The sequence below is a fragment of the Pungitius pungitius genome, chromosome 11 (genome assembly GCF_949316345.1).
Source record: "Pungitius pungitius chromosome 11, fPunPun2.1, whole genome shotgun sequence".
Taxonomy (NCBI): domain Eukaryota; kingdom Metazoa; phylum Chordata; class Actinopteri; order Perciformes; family Gasterosteidae; genus Pungitius; species Pungitius pungitius.
Window position 1 is genome coordinate 14,271,742 of NC_084910.1, and position 15,823 is coordinate 14,287,564.

General features: G+C 44.9%; 1 protein-coding gene and 1 long non-coding RNA gene across 2 annotated transcripts in view; one reads left to right on the forward strand and one right to left on the reverse strand.

Moving 5' to 3' along the window:
* The window catches only part of LOC119198239 (glutamate receptor ionotropic, NMDA 2D), a 38,714-nt gene extending 29,455 nt beyond the window's left edge, over nucleotides 1-9,259 (reverse strand). The window contains exon 1 of the mRNA XM_037455195.2: nucleotides 8,614-9,259. The gene's annotated coding sequence lies outside the window, so the exon portion shown is untranslated. The remainder of the gene's footprint in view (nucleotides 1-8,613) is intronic.
* A 101-nt stretch (nucleotides 9,260-9,360) lies between these two features.
* On the forward strand, nucleotides 9,361-15,729 carry LOC119198251 (uncharacterized). The gene is made up of 4 exons (XR_005114499.2): nucleotides 9,361-9,448; nucleotides 14,282-14,307; nucleotides 14,488-15,218; nucleotides 15,650-15,729. It is a non-coding gene; the product is annotated as an uncharacterized LOC119198251 (long non-coding RNA).
* Nucleotides 15,730-15,823: the final 94 nt, after the last annotated feature.

Below are 15,823 nucleotides of genomic sequence, written 5' to 3' on the forward strand. Positions count from 1 at the left end.
GGCAGTGTGGGGGAGTGGAGGAATGAAGAGAAGAGTGCAGCTGGGCTCAATGCTCCTCGTGTTAATTGGCCCATACTTCAATCACAGCCAGTGGAGTGTGTCCTCTCTGACTGAACATATCCTCTCTCCCTCGCTTTCTTCTATCCCCAATCTCTCTCCGTCTCTCGCCCCCCCACCCCCACCCCTCCTCTCTCCCTCTCTGTCCTGCTGCTCCTTGTTCATCCACTCATCCACTCGCACACACACACACACACAGTGTGTCTCACTTGGCCACTCGATTTGCTCCAAATCACTAGCTCATTCATTTTTCCATTCATTCATCCATTCAGTCACCTCACTCTGCACCATCTCACTTCTCCCCTCTCCTCCCCTCTCCCACAACTCCTCTGCTGTTCTCCTCCAGCCTCCCCCCACCCCCCACCCCGCTCTGCCCCTTTCACGCGCGTCTTTGTCCTTTACTCCTTTCACTCGCCACTTCCTCCCCTCCCCTCCCCTCCCTCGCTTCCTCTCCTATCTGTCTCTCACTCTCTCTTTGATCCCCCCGCTGAGCAGAAGAGCCACCAGGAGGGCGAGCGCCTCTTGTTGCTCCCATTGTGGTCGCGAGTAGCCGCAGCACGGTGCTGTGTGGTTTCACTGCATGGCTGTAAAGCCCGCCGCCGCCGCCGCCTCCCTCGGACTTGATAGCCGTGGCTATCATGAGGCATTCAAGGGACACAACGACGTGGGCCATCCATCGAACCCCCGGTGACGCCGGGAGCTCGCGGGGAGGCGTAACACGTTCTTTTTGGTGAATTACTCCAGCCTGTGGTAGTCAGATTGGAGCTGGTCGCTTTGGGAAACCTGGCGCCGGTTCTGTTTTTAATGTGAAACAGTTAAATGTTAGAGGATGGCTGATATGGAATAAGAAAAAATGAAATTGGGGATTACAAATCAGAGATTTTCATGAATTTAAGAAGTTTTGAAAGTTTAAATGATTTATATCACTGTTATATTTCTATAACAAACATAACCTGCCGAAGGTCTACATTAAAACAACACTTTCCCGTAAAGAACATGCAAAAAGGTTTTGTATGAAATTACTGTTACAGGATGAGGAAAGTCACAAGATGTTGTCATGTTGACATCTAACATTTCTCAACCCCTCATTTCAGCATTTCACTCGCTGACATTTCAAGTCTATTAAATTTCATTTTGTCGTTCAAAACGAATGTTGCCTTTTAATTCCCCCAAAATCTTTCCATGGGTTCAGATTAAATACTTTTGCCAAGAGACATTGTCGATTAATGGACTTCACTTCCGTCCATTAAGGACATAAATGTCATTACTTGAGAGGGGGGTCACTCCTTGTTTCTCTTATGGATTGATGGGAAAGACATGAAGCTGACCTGCTGTGCAGCACTAACATTTCTATGACCTCATTTTTGCACAAAATAGCAGAATTCATGACTGATTATTGATGACTAATATATTTGACATCACTGCATCTCATCCTTTGATGGATAGCATTCAGCTCAGGTTGTATAATTACCAAAGAGGATAAGTTGTTTCATTTCTCTTCAATGTCTAGTAATTGCAATTATGCTTAAATATGAACTAATACAACCTGGAATAGAATTCAGCATTTAATTGTTAGATACAGTATAAAGGCCTGTCAGTCGTTTGGCATCTTGAAATATTCACTTTGTTTGTCCGAGTGTGCGTTATCTTTCAACATCCCGTGCACACACGTGCACTATATTTATAGTTATACAGCCTGCAAAACAACATTACAAGAATGTGTATGAATGATGCACAGGAATATCTTAATACAATTTGATCTTTGTTTTCTCCCACGTGTACACACACACACACACACACACACACACACATCCATTCCAAAAACATCGGTTACAAATGGATTACTACCCTCAGGAGTACAAGGACATAGATTTCAGTAAGGTCACATGCTTTCACGTGGAAAGCCCAGTGTCTGGGGATCTTGAATCAGGAATTCACATAACAGCGCGCGCTGTAATACTTCAGTAAGCCTAACGCTTCTATACTTGACTCGAATGAATAAAAAAGGTTTCATGAGGAGAACACAACGCCTGTATACCCACTGCCAATGTTTGTATAATACAAGTGATTACCTTAAGGTCGGCCAAGGAGCAAGAATGTTTCATCTCCCCACCTCTACACCTGGCGTGTAATGCAGATGGGAGGACTGCTCCAGGGATGACTATACACGCTAAACATACCAAATGCAATGTACTGTAGGTATTAATTGTTTTCTGTAGTTGATTTTCTGTAGTTGATCCTCTGTCAAGATGTGCTTACGATGCGCAACCCGGGGGATCATCACACCATGTTAAGAAGAATAATCCCTCCCTGCTCAACCCTTTTACAGGCGTCCAGGAGCTCTGAGGGCTTTGTTTTTCGGGGGGGCGGGGGGGGGGGGGGATAGTTTGAATATCACAGAGCTGTCGATGCAGTGCAATCATCTAAGAATAAACATGCATTCGTGCATTACATAATGTACATTCATGACTGAATTCTTTGACTGATTGTCGTTGTGTTTTAGGAAACAAGCATTGAAATTGAAATCAAGAACAAATCTGATATAAGATCTTCAGCAGATGGGAAGAGACAGCATAAATAACTCTGGGAATATTCAGAATTTAGTTGAATCACGTCATGGCACGTAAGGAATACCCTGTTTTTTGACAATAACATTAAATATTTTTCCCTTCCATCTCAAGCTGTTAGTCGCAATCCTACAGTGTTCCTCTGCTTTGCTCGCACCAGCGCTTACATTAATTCCCTCATTGATTGGCCAGGCACCAGGATCACCTACTCAGATCAAAATCAGTCACTGATTATAAAACCAAGATGAAAGCATCCGGCACTCCAGCTCCTCAGGACTTGTGAGGTGAAACATTCTATTACACCTACTAACGATAGGTGTAATAGAATGAGCAGAATGACAGCATCTAGCTCCACATAGTACTAGTGATTCACAATCATATGCTGTGGATAAACAAATGAAACATGGTGTGGGAAACCTTTACTGATACCTGTCATGCCTTTCTACAAGGTCACGCACAGGCAGGCGCGCTCACACGGGCCGACGACGATAGAAGCACTTGGGCATCCTTTCACAAATTGGAGAATAAGAGAAACGCGGCTCTCCTCCAGCAGCAGGTGCCACATGCTGCTTAAAATCCAACGCTGCGATGTCACAATGTCGTGTGCGGGTTTCAGCTGCGTTCACAGCACATCTGGCTCTGCTCCCCCCCCCCCCCCCCGCTCACAGCCAAATGTGTTAGAAACATTTCTGTCAGCCTATCCCCATAAACGGTGGTGGATCAGGCTGGCTCAGGAAATGCACTCCCATGCAGGCAGAAGCCCGACCGGGGGGGGGGGGGGGGGAGCGGAATTTGAGGCTGGAGCCCGGTGACAGAAGTGTTGTGTTGTGGAACGTTGCGCTGTGTTGTCTTCGCACATACAAATCCAAAAGCCCATTATCGCACGTCATCGTTTACTTGTTAATGAACCGCTAAATATATGTAGCACAGTGAATATAGCTAATTCAGGCCCGACTATATTCATGTGGCGCAACAAGTAATGCGTGAACATTTCTGAGACGCAGTAGCGAGAGGTTTTCCTGTTTGTACCACTATCCATTATCATCTATTGACTTCTATCAAGCGTCTGAAGAAAGACAAAAGGTCAAGCGACACACATCGACGTGATATATGAATGCACACAGACTCAGAGAACGGTGCTTCTTCACGAAGACAGTTCAAGTCCATTGTCGGGCACTAAATCAGCATTCTTAATATGAGGATATAGGTGAAACGGAGCGTTCAGCGCCAACAATTGATCTCTTTGCCATTTCTGATCACAGCGCTGTGCAAAGTGTTTCAATGAGTGTCTCTTCTTTCCAAAAGCTGCAGCCCTTAATGGACAATATGCCACATTTAACAACACTGTACATATATCACGTTACAATCAAAATTGATTATCCTGATCATACATCAGAACAAGATGGGGTCCATTTATTGGCTCATTAAAAAAAATGAGATTGAAATTGGTCTTACATAATTGAAAAGAGAGTATTCCCTCCTAATCACCTTTCAGGGGACGGACTAAAAAGGCTTTGAAGTGTGAAAAAAAAGGTCTAATTTGAATAATGAAACCTGAATTGAGAACAAATGAATTCCGACCCTGAGTCAGAGAACCTGCATCCGAAGCATATTGTACATTTCGTTCTATGCAGTGTCCGAAAACCACAGGAGCATCTGCTGGAAAGTTTTGAATCGTAAGCTACTTACAGTACATGTAGAGAAAAAACACATTAAAATAAACCCAACTATCTCCATCAGAGGCTTCCTTCCTTCTTCCATCCTTGTTGTACAGTGGATAACACGCTGTGCCGATTCCATTCAGGTGCCAAAGCGAGTATTTGCATTTGTAACAGCTGTATAGTCGGCACCTGTTTATGAAGGTATTCCCAGTTAAAACTTGAAAGAAAATACACCCGAGCTATTCTTATATGAAGTGATAAGGCAATAAAACATGTTCAACTTCGCACATGGCGCCTAGTAAATCCGGCACGGTTACTCCAGGACAAAGCCTGCTTTAAATGCCAGTGCCTGGGTTCTTTGAGAAGAGAACGACAAAGGTTTTTAACAAAGCTGGCCCTCATGCACCGCGGGCAAGTCTCACAGATCAGGAGGCATGACACAGCAGCCCAGGGTGACATGCGACATGGCCGCAGACACAGGCTAACGTAGTTTTTATAAATGCTCCCATTTCCTCTTTTTAATAACCACTTATGCTGTCATTTCCTGCGCCATCCATCATCATGACGGACCGCACCACGTTGCTGCAGAGCGCTGCATGCCGCAAAACATTCCTGCACATCTCTCCATCCGCTGTCATGCATCTCTTCATCCTCCTCTCCTCTGTTGAGCACGTGTGCAGCGTTAGGGTTAGATACATATATATATATTTATCTTTGTGTAGATCTATATATGTACAATGTCTGTGGATCCCATGAGCAAGGTCCTGAGGTCCTCTCTCATCCAAAACTGTGCAATATGATTTTCAATGAGTGCGTCTTTTTAGGATGCTCTTGTTGCTTGTGTGTGTGTGTGTGTGTCTGACTGCATTCCCATGGGAATCTGCATGAATGTACTTTTTGAGATGGTGTGTCTCACTGTGTATTACGTGCAGCCATGTGAAGCTCTGTGCCTCAATGCAGCCTCCAGACTTGTATTCCCAAAACAAGCTGCAGGGCTTTGGCTCAGGTGTGTGTGTGTGTGTGTGTGTGTGTGCGTCTGAACCTGTCTGTGTTACTGCCGTGTCTCTCTGCCAGCCTGTCCATATGTCTGTCTGTTTTCGACTCCACCTGTTTGGTAAATGACTTGCTGTTGTTCCGTCTCCAGTGTGTGTTTGACTGTCTTTGCTGGTCTCGGTCTGCAGCTGCCCCCTTACTCGAGGAGACATTCTCAGATGTAGGGTATAGAAGATATATTTCTGAGTTTAAATGGCGTAACACATTTTATTACTATTATTATTATTTTATTAGATTACAATTTGTTGTCATAGCTCTCTATAGCTTTTCTCTACTACTCTCTAAGACCCACAATTCTGTGGAAACTTGTGTCGAACACAGCTCCACATATGATGCCAGATCATTGTTGTTTTCCCTGCTGCATGTCATAATGGAACACTTCATAGTGTCACTATTATATCTAATTAGCGGTGGGTACTTTGAGATGTCCCTGATAGCTTGGCAGCTGTGGCAGAAGCCATCAGCAGAGATTGGCTGCACCTCTCGATGTTACCATGAAAGTTTGTTTGCTCACGTTGACAAGGAGATATTGTTCAAATAATATCGTAATAAAACTATTAGGAAGTTTTGCTGAATCCAACATTATTATTACTACTTAATACTATATTAATACTTTTAGAGACCTGAATCGTTATTTCTTCAGTCTTCAAAACAGGCAGAATATATCCTCAACTGTTTAACTGTATGTTCATTTAATGTGTCAGATATTGCCCAGTATTGCAGTTGTTTTAGGGCGCAACTGCTGCCTTTGATATCAGGACGTGTTTAAAAGCCTGCAACACTTAAAGACAAAGTCCGTTCTTGTGTTAAATGAGATTATAGGGTGCAATTAAGACCAGTGCTTAATTTGAGAGAAGAGCCAATTGGATAAATGTGACCCCTGCTGATTTCAATGAAGGGCATTCTTCCCTAATATTATATGAATTTATTTACTTAACAAACACTTGTTGGAGAAAATATGGATTTTGTGGTTCCCGACTTATTTTTGTAATGATGATGAAATCCTAACATAACATTATTTTCAAATAATTGATCATCCCACTTCACGTGTGTGACATTCTTGTCTCGCCAAAGTGAACAATAACACGTTCAGCCACACAACGTGGGGTTAGAGTCCAGAGAGGAACGCCGGGAGAGGGAAGCAGTGTAAATCGCTCCGAAAAATCAGCCTCTGATCTCGTTAAACACTAATTGATGTTCTATGTTAACGAGCTTTACCTTAATTCGTGGTATTAAGAAGAACACTGGGTGCATCGCGTGGCGAGGGTGGGAAAAGCGGTTGGATTGGGCGGCAGGATTGAGGAAACTACTCCCTGATGTTGCATCAAATAAATGATGAAATGGGAGGCAGGAGAACGGGAGGGGGGGGGGGGGCGGGGGGAGGAAACTGTGCAGAGGAAGTCACAGGTTGCAAAAGGAGTGAGGGAAGAGACGGAAAAGATCGAGGCGAGAAGAAACAGGGGGATTGTCAGAAGAAACGAGAGAGAGGCGGGTGGGGGGAGGTATGGGGGGCGAGGAGGGGGGGGGGGGTAGGTTTGAAGGTTTCTGTGCAAAAGTCAATGAATCAATGAGTTGAAATTGATGAAGAGCAAGGGGGGCTGCGGGAAACACGCACAGAAATGTTGACTCCATCCCTCTCATCTCCTGCACCTTTCCATTCCATTCCAAACAGCCTTCTCCAACCTCTCCCCCCCCCTCCCCCCCTCCTCCTCATGCTTCCTCCCCATCTCCTCTTCCTCCTCACTCCTTCCCTCTGCGCCTCGTCTCTGGCACTCTCTCATTCCCTCCCCTCCTCCGTTTCCCTTCCCCTCTACCCCTTTACTCACAGCTGGTACAGTACGGATCTCTCTCTGGGCAACTGTACGACGGATCGGCGGGGCAGGGGGTGGGGGGGGGGGTTGCTGACAGTGAAGGCCACGCTCGACGGGCAGCAGTGCATGCAGCACACTGCTGCAGTACGCCTGTGTGTACATTTCACAGGGCTCGCGAGGGGGAAAATGATAAACTGCACGGAGCGCGTCACCTGTGGGTGAAAGAGCTGATTGAAATGGATATCAGCTGGAGAATTCAGCCGAGAGGGGGGGAGAGGGGGGGGGGGGGGAGACACCAAAACGATGGGCGAAAAAACGGAAAAAACAAACAAACACATTCATTCCCATTTCCATCAGGGACTCACGATCGCTGCAGCACGCATGCAAGAGAAGCACACCATGCTTGTCCCCCCCCCCCCCCCCCAGTTTTTGGACCCTTGGTGGTGCAAGGCCAGTGGTGTGGTGCTGGTGGTTTGTGTTTCCACCTGTTTTTTTTTCCCCCTTCGCCTCTACATCTAGGTACTGCCAGGCCAAAACAAAACTTATTTCGGTACCCACAGGGAGTTGCAGATTTAGAAATATACCGACAAAGTGAAATGTCTCACCCAACAGGAAAAAAAAACAGAAAAAGAAAAAAAAAATCCTCTCCGGGCTGTCTGAGAGTGTTTGAGACAAGTCAGCCCGTCGGGGGGAAGATTCCTCGGTGGCAACAGAGGGGCAACAGCGTGCTGCCATACGCCCAAATATTCAGCGTATCGGGATAAAAATAGATCAAGAGGAAAAACCGATCGGCAAATCTTGCGGGTTTAGCGGTGGATACAAGACGGGCACGCACGCACGAACGCACGCACACACACACACACACACGCGCGCGCGCGCACACTAACATTGACCACGCAGCCCAAGAAAATGAGCATCAACAGATATGATCACATTCAAATAATACATCCGCAGCAGAGTGAGGGGGAAACTGCACACAGCGCTGGTGTTTTAACGGAACCCAAACTCTGTCTTTTATTTATTTTATTTTTTTAGTAATGGGTAGACAAATTCCCTGGCAGACAAAAATCTTAGCCCAAAGGTTTAGTCTATGATTAATTAAACTACCGGTAATCTGCGAGCGTGCACGTTGGAATACGTGTCCCCGGCTGGTGCGGGGGGGGACCATACGCGTTACGGGTGCTTAGGGGGCTCGTGAGTTGTCAGCCGCAGCAATGACAGAGGGGTCAAAGCCCGTTTCCCCCTCTGCGTCCCCGCACGTCCCTCCACCGCAAGCGGCCGTGCGGATGCCGACACCCGAGCCCCCTTATTGCCGTCTCAGTGACGCGCAGCAGCCGCTCGGTGCCCGAGCCGCAATTAATCTACAGTCCGTGTACGTGTGTGCGCGCCGGGAAGCTGAGGAGGGGGAGAAGAAGAAAAAAATGCCTCCGCACTGCAAATATCATTAGAAATAATTGTACTTACTGTTTTTCACCAGCCTTTCCCCCCTCTTTTCCTGCGTCCCTCCATCCTTTTTCACATCCTTCCCTTTTGAGGTATCCGATTTGCGGGTGTCCCCCCCCCACCGCCGCCACCACCACACACGCACACACACAGACACTCACGCTGGGAAAATATATATATATCTAAATATATATATACATATATATATATGTATATATATATATAAGTATACATATATATATACATATATATATATGTTCTACATGTATTCAATTTCTCCGCTCTCTCTCTTTACATCTCTCTCCTCTCCCTCTCTCTCTCTTTCTCTCTCTCTTTCTTGCTCTCTCTCCCTCTTTCTCGATCTCCCTCTCTTTCTCTCTCTCCCTCTTTCCCTGTTCTTTTGTTAAAATTCAGTATATGCGCCCCGTCACCTAGCAACCGTCAACCTCTCTCTCTCTCTCTCTCTCTCCTCCCCCCTCCCACTCTCCATCACTGGCGACACGTGTTGAATGCTAAACTTAGCGGTCCGGAATAAAATTAATAAAGGGATGGACGCTCTATATCTCCCCCTCTCTGCCGGTCCCCCTCTCTCTTTTTCACTCTTGCGCGTATCATACTGCAATATAAATATTTACTAGAACCACTCAGCCCTCTCATCCACCCCGCAACCCCCCACCCCCCCTACTTCCCTCCGCATTTCCCTCCTCCCCTCCCCTCTCCTATACCCTCCATCCATCCATCCATCTCTGGCTCCCTCCCTGCAATCCCTCCCTCGCCGTCCTGCCTTTTTCTCCAGCCTCCTATCACCTCTTTCTGCTTCTCCGTGCAAAAACCGAGGCGCCACACAGATCCACATGTGAGTGTCACCCTGCCCGGTGCGTCATTGCATGGAGAGCGCGCGTGCCACCGAGCGCGTGTGTTTGTGTGCGAGCGAATGAGAAACTACAGAGCATGTCGGGGAGCATGTGTGAGCAGCTTGCAGAGTGTGTGTGTGTGTGTGTGGAGGGGGGGCGTGCTGTATTAACACTGCAGCTCAGTTTGTGAACTCACAGGTGTAATAAGATATTTATAATGAAGTGACTTTTTTATGATCCATCCATTGCAAGAATATGCTACAGAAGGCTGTGCTTTCCTTCTCTCCGAAAGTCTCTGGAAGATGATGGTTTATGATCACGTGTGTGGGTGGAATCATCACTAATCAATGGAGCGAGGTATATGTTCTTTTTATTGGGGGGGGGTTTCACCTCTTCATCAGAGCGTTCGTTGTTTTTCGTGATCACGGTCATGCAGTGGAAACACGCTCAGAGGAGGAAATAGATCGAGGGCTTAGATTTAAAAACTTCTCCTGCAGAGCAAATGTCTCACTGCGTTTCGTGGTTTGGTAAACGATGGACGCATCAGCTCAATCTAACCCAACAGTCGTCCACATGGGACTGACTATACGCTGTTAAAGGCATTATCAGGCGTTGCACCTATTGGGTCCTACTGTGTGTCTCCATTTTATATCATTCTTTTGGGATATTTTGGATAGTTTCAAAATACAAATCTTTTTGTCGTTACTCTGTTTGCAGACAAACTCTTGACGCAGGGGCCGTAATTTAGGAGATGGATACTTTAAATTTGGGACTTCCTCTATGGCTTAATATTAGTACAGTTAAACTAGAAAACATGTTTTAAGAAGGAAATTTTAGTGAACAGACCCCTCAACCTATTAATAAATGGGAATTCTACAAGTGGAAGTGAGAAAATATACACACATACACACAGTTTTAACATGTTTCTAATGAAACAGTCACTACGGAAAGCCAGCTATTCGTGTCAAGTGTTTTCACGTCTTCCCTAAATGTACTTCCGTCTTCTCACGCAACAGCAAGTAAGATTTGGGAAAGATTGTAGATTGGGGTTAAATTATCTGCGTGAGTACAAGAAAATACGTGAGATGAATCCACGCCGACTTGTCGTTTCAATGACAGCACATTCCTTTTCATACAAGCAGCCACAAATAAACAATAAACCACCAACAACGGTGGAAAGGCCAAAAGGACGGTCTCTCGTGTTTTCTCCAACCAACAAGTTCAAAACCCAATACAGTTTACAGTGCAATGATGTAAGACGGAGAAAATATTTGAAAATGAGGGAATGTTTTGAATTTGCGCCGTCGCACAGACACAAACAGCCACTGCGGCGATGCTGCACCAACGCTGGTACACTGATCTACAGTCAGCTTTAGGACTCAGTCCATTTGGCAACAAAGGTCGGGATGTGGGGCGATTAGGCCGACCTGCACACCCACAGCCCGGCAATTAGGCCCCAGATGGCATAAAAAGACTGCGCCATACGATTTGTGATAATGGATCCATATCTGGTTCAGCGGTGCGTTCGCTGCTCTGGTATTAATAGGCCAGATACACATCGGCTATTCATACTTTCGGGCTACGGCTAAAAAGGTGAAGCAGCCGCGCTGCTCTTCATATTTGTCTTGTTATCTGTATTTGCCACATGTATTCATCTTCATTTGCATTCGTCAATCAATTCATCATCACAGCTCACCCGCTCTCTCTCTCTCGCTCTCCCTCGTCCTTTCCGTCTCTTTGGCGGTCTCTCCGTCTTGCCTGGGGGCCTATGGCGATATTGGAGTGGTAACATTAGGGTTTATGAGGCATGTGATGGCATGCGACATCAATGTATTTACTCCTGTAGCGCACACCAACCTACAGTACCTGAGAACATTTACGTGGTGTTTTCCTTTTGAGGTTAATACAAGTTGGAGGTATTTTGGAGACACTTTGCTAATGTGTGTTTGTTTTCCCAGATCCACCTACTGTCTGTGCAAGAATGTGTGTGTGTGTGTGTGTGTGTGTGTGTGTGTGTGTGTGTGTGTGTGTGTGTGTGTGTGTGTGTGTGTGTGTGGGAGAGAGATCGAGTGAGAGAGTTAGATTTTTGTTGTTTGGTCTAATCTGATGTGACTATCTCTATTTACGCATCTGTTTAGCTCTGAGCTACCAATCAAACAATATGTTTTCCTCTCCCTCTCTTTCACACACACAGACACACACACACACCGTATACTGTGTACACAGAAACATTTAATGTTGTTAAAATAGTTTTATTACATCTTGAATATGTATTATATCTGTTTAGATTAATGTATTGATTGATGAAACATTTTGGGGTAGAAGTCCATTGAAACTGTTACTTTGGTAAAAGTATGTAAGTATAATATGGAAAAATGTTCCCTAAGTAAATTTACCTGATGCAGAAAAAAACAAAGAGATCCCACAAATAAATCAAAAAGTTACAAAGAAAAATCAGCCATTAGTTTAATTGATTTATCAAAGTACTGAATATATCTATGATAATCAAAGGCTGAATCCTTGGCCTGTGCCGTTGCTGTTTGCACCTTCAGAAAGAACGTTTTGAGTATTGAAAATGAAAGTTATTGATATATATGTACGTCGCTTTCTTAAGTTTCAATACATTTTCATGCCTGAAAGAAATTGTTTAGATTTTGGTCCAATTTTAAAAAAATAACGCTGCTATTATTTTTAGAGATGGGAAGACCAGTACCTAAGGTACCTACCTAAATTGTCCGTCTGTTATTTTGCATACAATAGTATCATAGTAAATCATAGTATTACTATTTTGAACAGGCAACGATATTTGGGTGAAAACGGAATACAGCAGAAGAAGATGCGACACCATTTGAGTATCAACGTGAGTGTGGCGGTTCCAGTGCTTGTGGACTTTAGAGAAGTGGAATAAAACAACAACTATTTCCTCACTGAGAATTGACATTTTATCAGAGGTGGAGTATAACTGAGCACATAAACTCAAACGCTGTCCTGAAGCACAACGTGTTGAAGACCCAGGCTGTGATGCTTGGGTCTCCTCCCTCGGAAACACTACACATGTTGTCCACAGAGGCCACCAAAAGCAACACAGAATGAAGTAACATGAAGTCAAATGGTCACTTCAGAGTATTTCTAAGAGGAGGGATTGCTAGTTTTTACTCAACCAGAGACTGGGACCTAGCATCCATGTGCTATTGAGAAGTTCCATTGTCTGGAACTAAAAAAACTTGCTTTCTCTTTCTATTTCATTTGAAAAAGACAGGTGATAAGCCAGAGTGCACGGCTTCCAGCTGAAACCACTGACACAATAAAGATTAAACAAATGCTTTTTTAAGAGTCAATAAGAGACAATATCCACAAACAGACCTTGAAATGGTTAATGTTCACACAAGTGTTTTCTTTTCTTTTGAGTGAAGTGAAATGTGGTTTTTCTGGCTCCGTAAGAGAGTTGGTGATGAGTGTTCAACTTGTTCTTCCGAGAAGTGGATTTGGTTTCTAAATAAATGAAAAGTGAAGGCAGGGAGTGGCAGGATTCATTTTGGTTTCCCTCCCATGTACATTACATTTTATCCAAAGCGACTTACAATAAGTGCATTTTAACCGTAGAGATACAAACTCAAAAGAACAAGTAACAAAAAAGTGCCATTTCATCAAAAAAGTCGTTTTACAACTTGTTATAGATAAGAGCCATTATAAGTGCTACAGTTTGTTAGTGTAGTGACTATTTCAAACATTATGACTTTTTCTATTATTATCAATTCGTATTTATTGTATACTCAGGCATATTTATAGATATAGATATTTTTATCTATATTACAGTCTAGATAAATCCAGAAAATATATTTATAAAACAATACTTTCACTTATGTTGTACACAAAAGTGTAATTTTGAATTAGTCAATATCAAGGCAACGGAACAGAGTTTTCATATTCTATCTCAAAGCTATTGTCAGGATTCATAATCAAAAGTTTCCTGACACTCCACATGTCTGGAACATATCCTCCTTTCCCTCCTTCCAATCTTTTCCTGTATTTTTGAGGCCTTCTGCAAAATGTAACATCTTGCACCCAGTAGAACCGCGTTCACATGATTACACGCCGCTCAGTTGATGCCACGCCCCCTAAACGGGATCAGGGCCAAACATCTAATTATAAAAGTGAGGAAATTAAGATTTGAATCTAAAAATAGGAAATCTGCAACTGAAAAAAATAGGACCTCAAAAATAAAACAATATATAAGTAACAGGTGAAAATAAATTCTTCATTCAAAACAACTTAAGAACCAAATCAAAATGATATTCAACCCAAAAATACTTTCCGTTCTCTTTGAATACATTGTTGTATTTTTTAGATGTTGAAGACCAACTTTATCAAAACCTTTGGACGGAGTTCATTGGCTGCTCCACTGAAATCTGTAAATGATACTCTGTTCATTGAGTCATTTATTTAAGCTCTTCGTTTGTTTGTTTCCTCTCACTGTGACTTGTAAGCTCCTCCATCTGGCGTCGATGTTGTCAAACAAACAGAAGTAAGATTACCACATCTTTGTCAACTCACTCAAATGGATTGTATTTTGGAGAGTTGCATGTTGCCTCTCGGGGACGACGTCCCGCGCCCGCATGGACTGTGCAGCATTCACCATGAGCACAGGGAGCCGGATGGTGTGTTGCACAGCTGGTTGGACGAGGTTCAGTGAAGCAGCATAGCCACTGTTTTTAAAATAGCTAGAGATGCTGTTTCAACTTTCTTTAGATTCTCCCACCTGGCCTACTGCGCTATGTGTGCATTTACTTCGCCTTCAGCCTCCGAGTCCTGACTCTCGTTCCCTTTTCCTCCAGATCTCATACGCTGGGCGGAGAGTGAGGTAAAGTGGCAATTGAATTTCCTCTCAGTGGTGGAATAGTAAGAAGTTCAGGGCCCACAGTGCTGGCCTCTATCTCGCACACACAACGCAGCCCCGAATCCATTCCTCATCCATTCCTCTGCCCCCCCCCCCCCCCCTCCACTTCAGCCCGGGAATAAATTATTTCTCTTCGGTCCGCAGCGTTTCTTATTCGTCTCTGCGGTGCGGCGCGACTTCTGTCCATGTGGAGCGAGCTGATGAATGTGTTGGGCTGTCACCCTCTGATCATCTCTGCTCCGAGCGCCTTTGGACACGCGCTGGCTTCTGACTGCCTCCAATGCGCATGAGGTCTCTCTCGCCTTCCCTCAGCCTCCCCTCTCTCTCTCAGACTCACAGATACACAAAGGGATAATGCAAACTATAGAATAGATCTGGATCCTTTGTACAAATGAACTCTGCAGAGACAAAAACACATTTTCTTTCTCCCCTGTGGATCTCAGCTGGTAAATTCTGTTCTTTGTTCTGGTTAATGATGAAATTTAAGAACACTCAACAATTTCCAATAACATCTGTCATTCATCTGGGAGCACGCATTCAACTATGTATGAAATTCAGTCTAAATTGCAGATAAAATCTGCAGATTAATTAGTCGTTTTTTTATAATTGGAGTCTCAGGACTTGATTACCAGAGTAAGATGCCTGTCCCTGTGTGTGTGTGTGTGTGTGTGTGTGTATTTGGAAGAATTAATGAAGGCCGCTACACTTCTTCTCGCGCCAAGTGATGGTGTTGGGGCGCTGCACTGATTGGCGTTGGGCGCTTTCTGGAGCCCCTGACGATGTCGGAGAAGACCTCATCTTCCTCGCTGGCGTGCGCTGGGGTTTCCCGACAGGACACAGCTTCACGACACGAGATCGGGATTCGATAAGGATAAGTGAGCGCTCTATTTCATCCAGTCACCGGGGGACTCACTTCTAACCCGCTAAAAAGCCCACATGCACACACAGAAGCCACGTGTCCCCCCCCCCCCCCGGCGGGCGGCCCTCCGGTGGTATCAATTAAGGAGCTGGTCCAATCAATGTCTCAGCACAAGCCTGATGCTCCACTACAGGGAGATTAAGACTGAGCTTACGTCTTCACACAGAGGAGACAGCCACACAAATTGCTCATACAAAGACCCCCGACTCACAAGACATCACAACACACAGAGCTGTTAGCAGCCGCCTCCTCTTTGTCTGCTCAGCAGTAGTATCTGGCGGCGTTTGTGCTCTGAGACGCTCCATAATCCAGGGCCAATAAGTGAGTGTGTACTCGCTCATTCTCACTGTTATATTTGTTCTCTCTTTTTGTCTCTCCTTTTGCTAGGGCTAAAGACTGACCTAAATACTTCAGGGTTTTGATGATTGGACCGAAAGAGAGATCAGAGGCGTCCGGCGGGCTCGTCGTGATAGTGGAGGGGAAGGAGGAAGGGGGGGGTGGGGGTGGGGGGGGGGAGAAATGCCGCTACTTGCCGCACGCGTGCAGCACGGAGCTCATGAA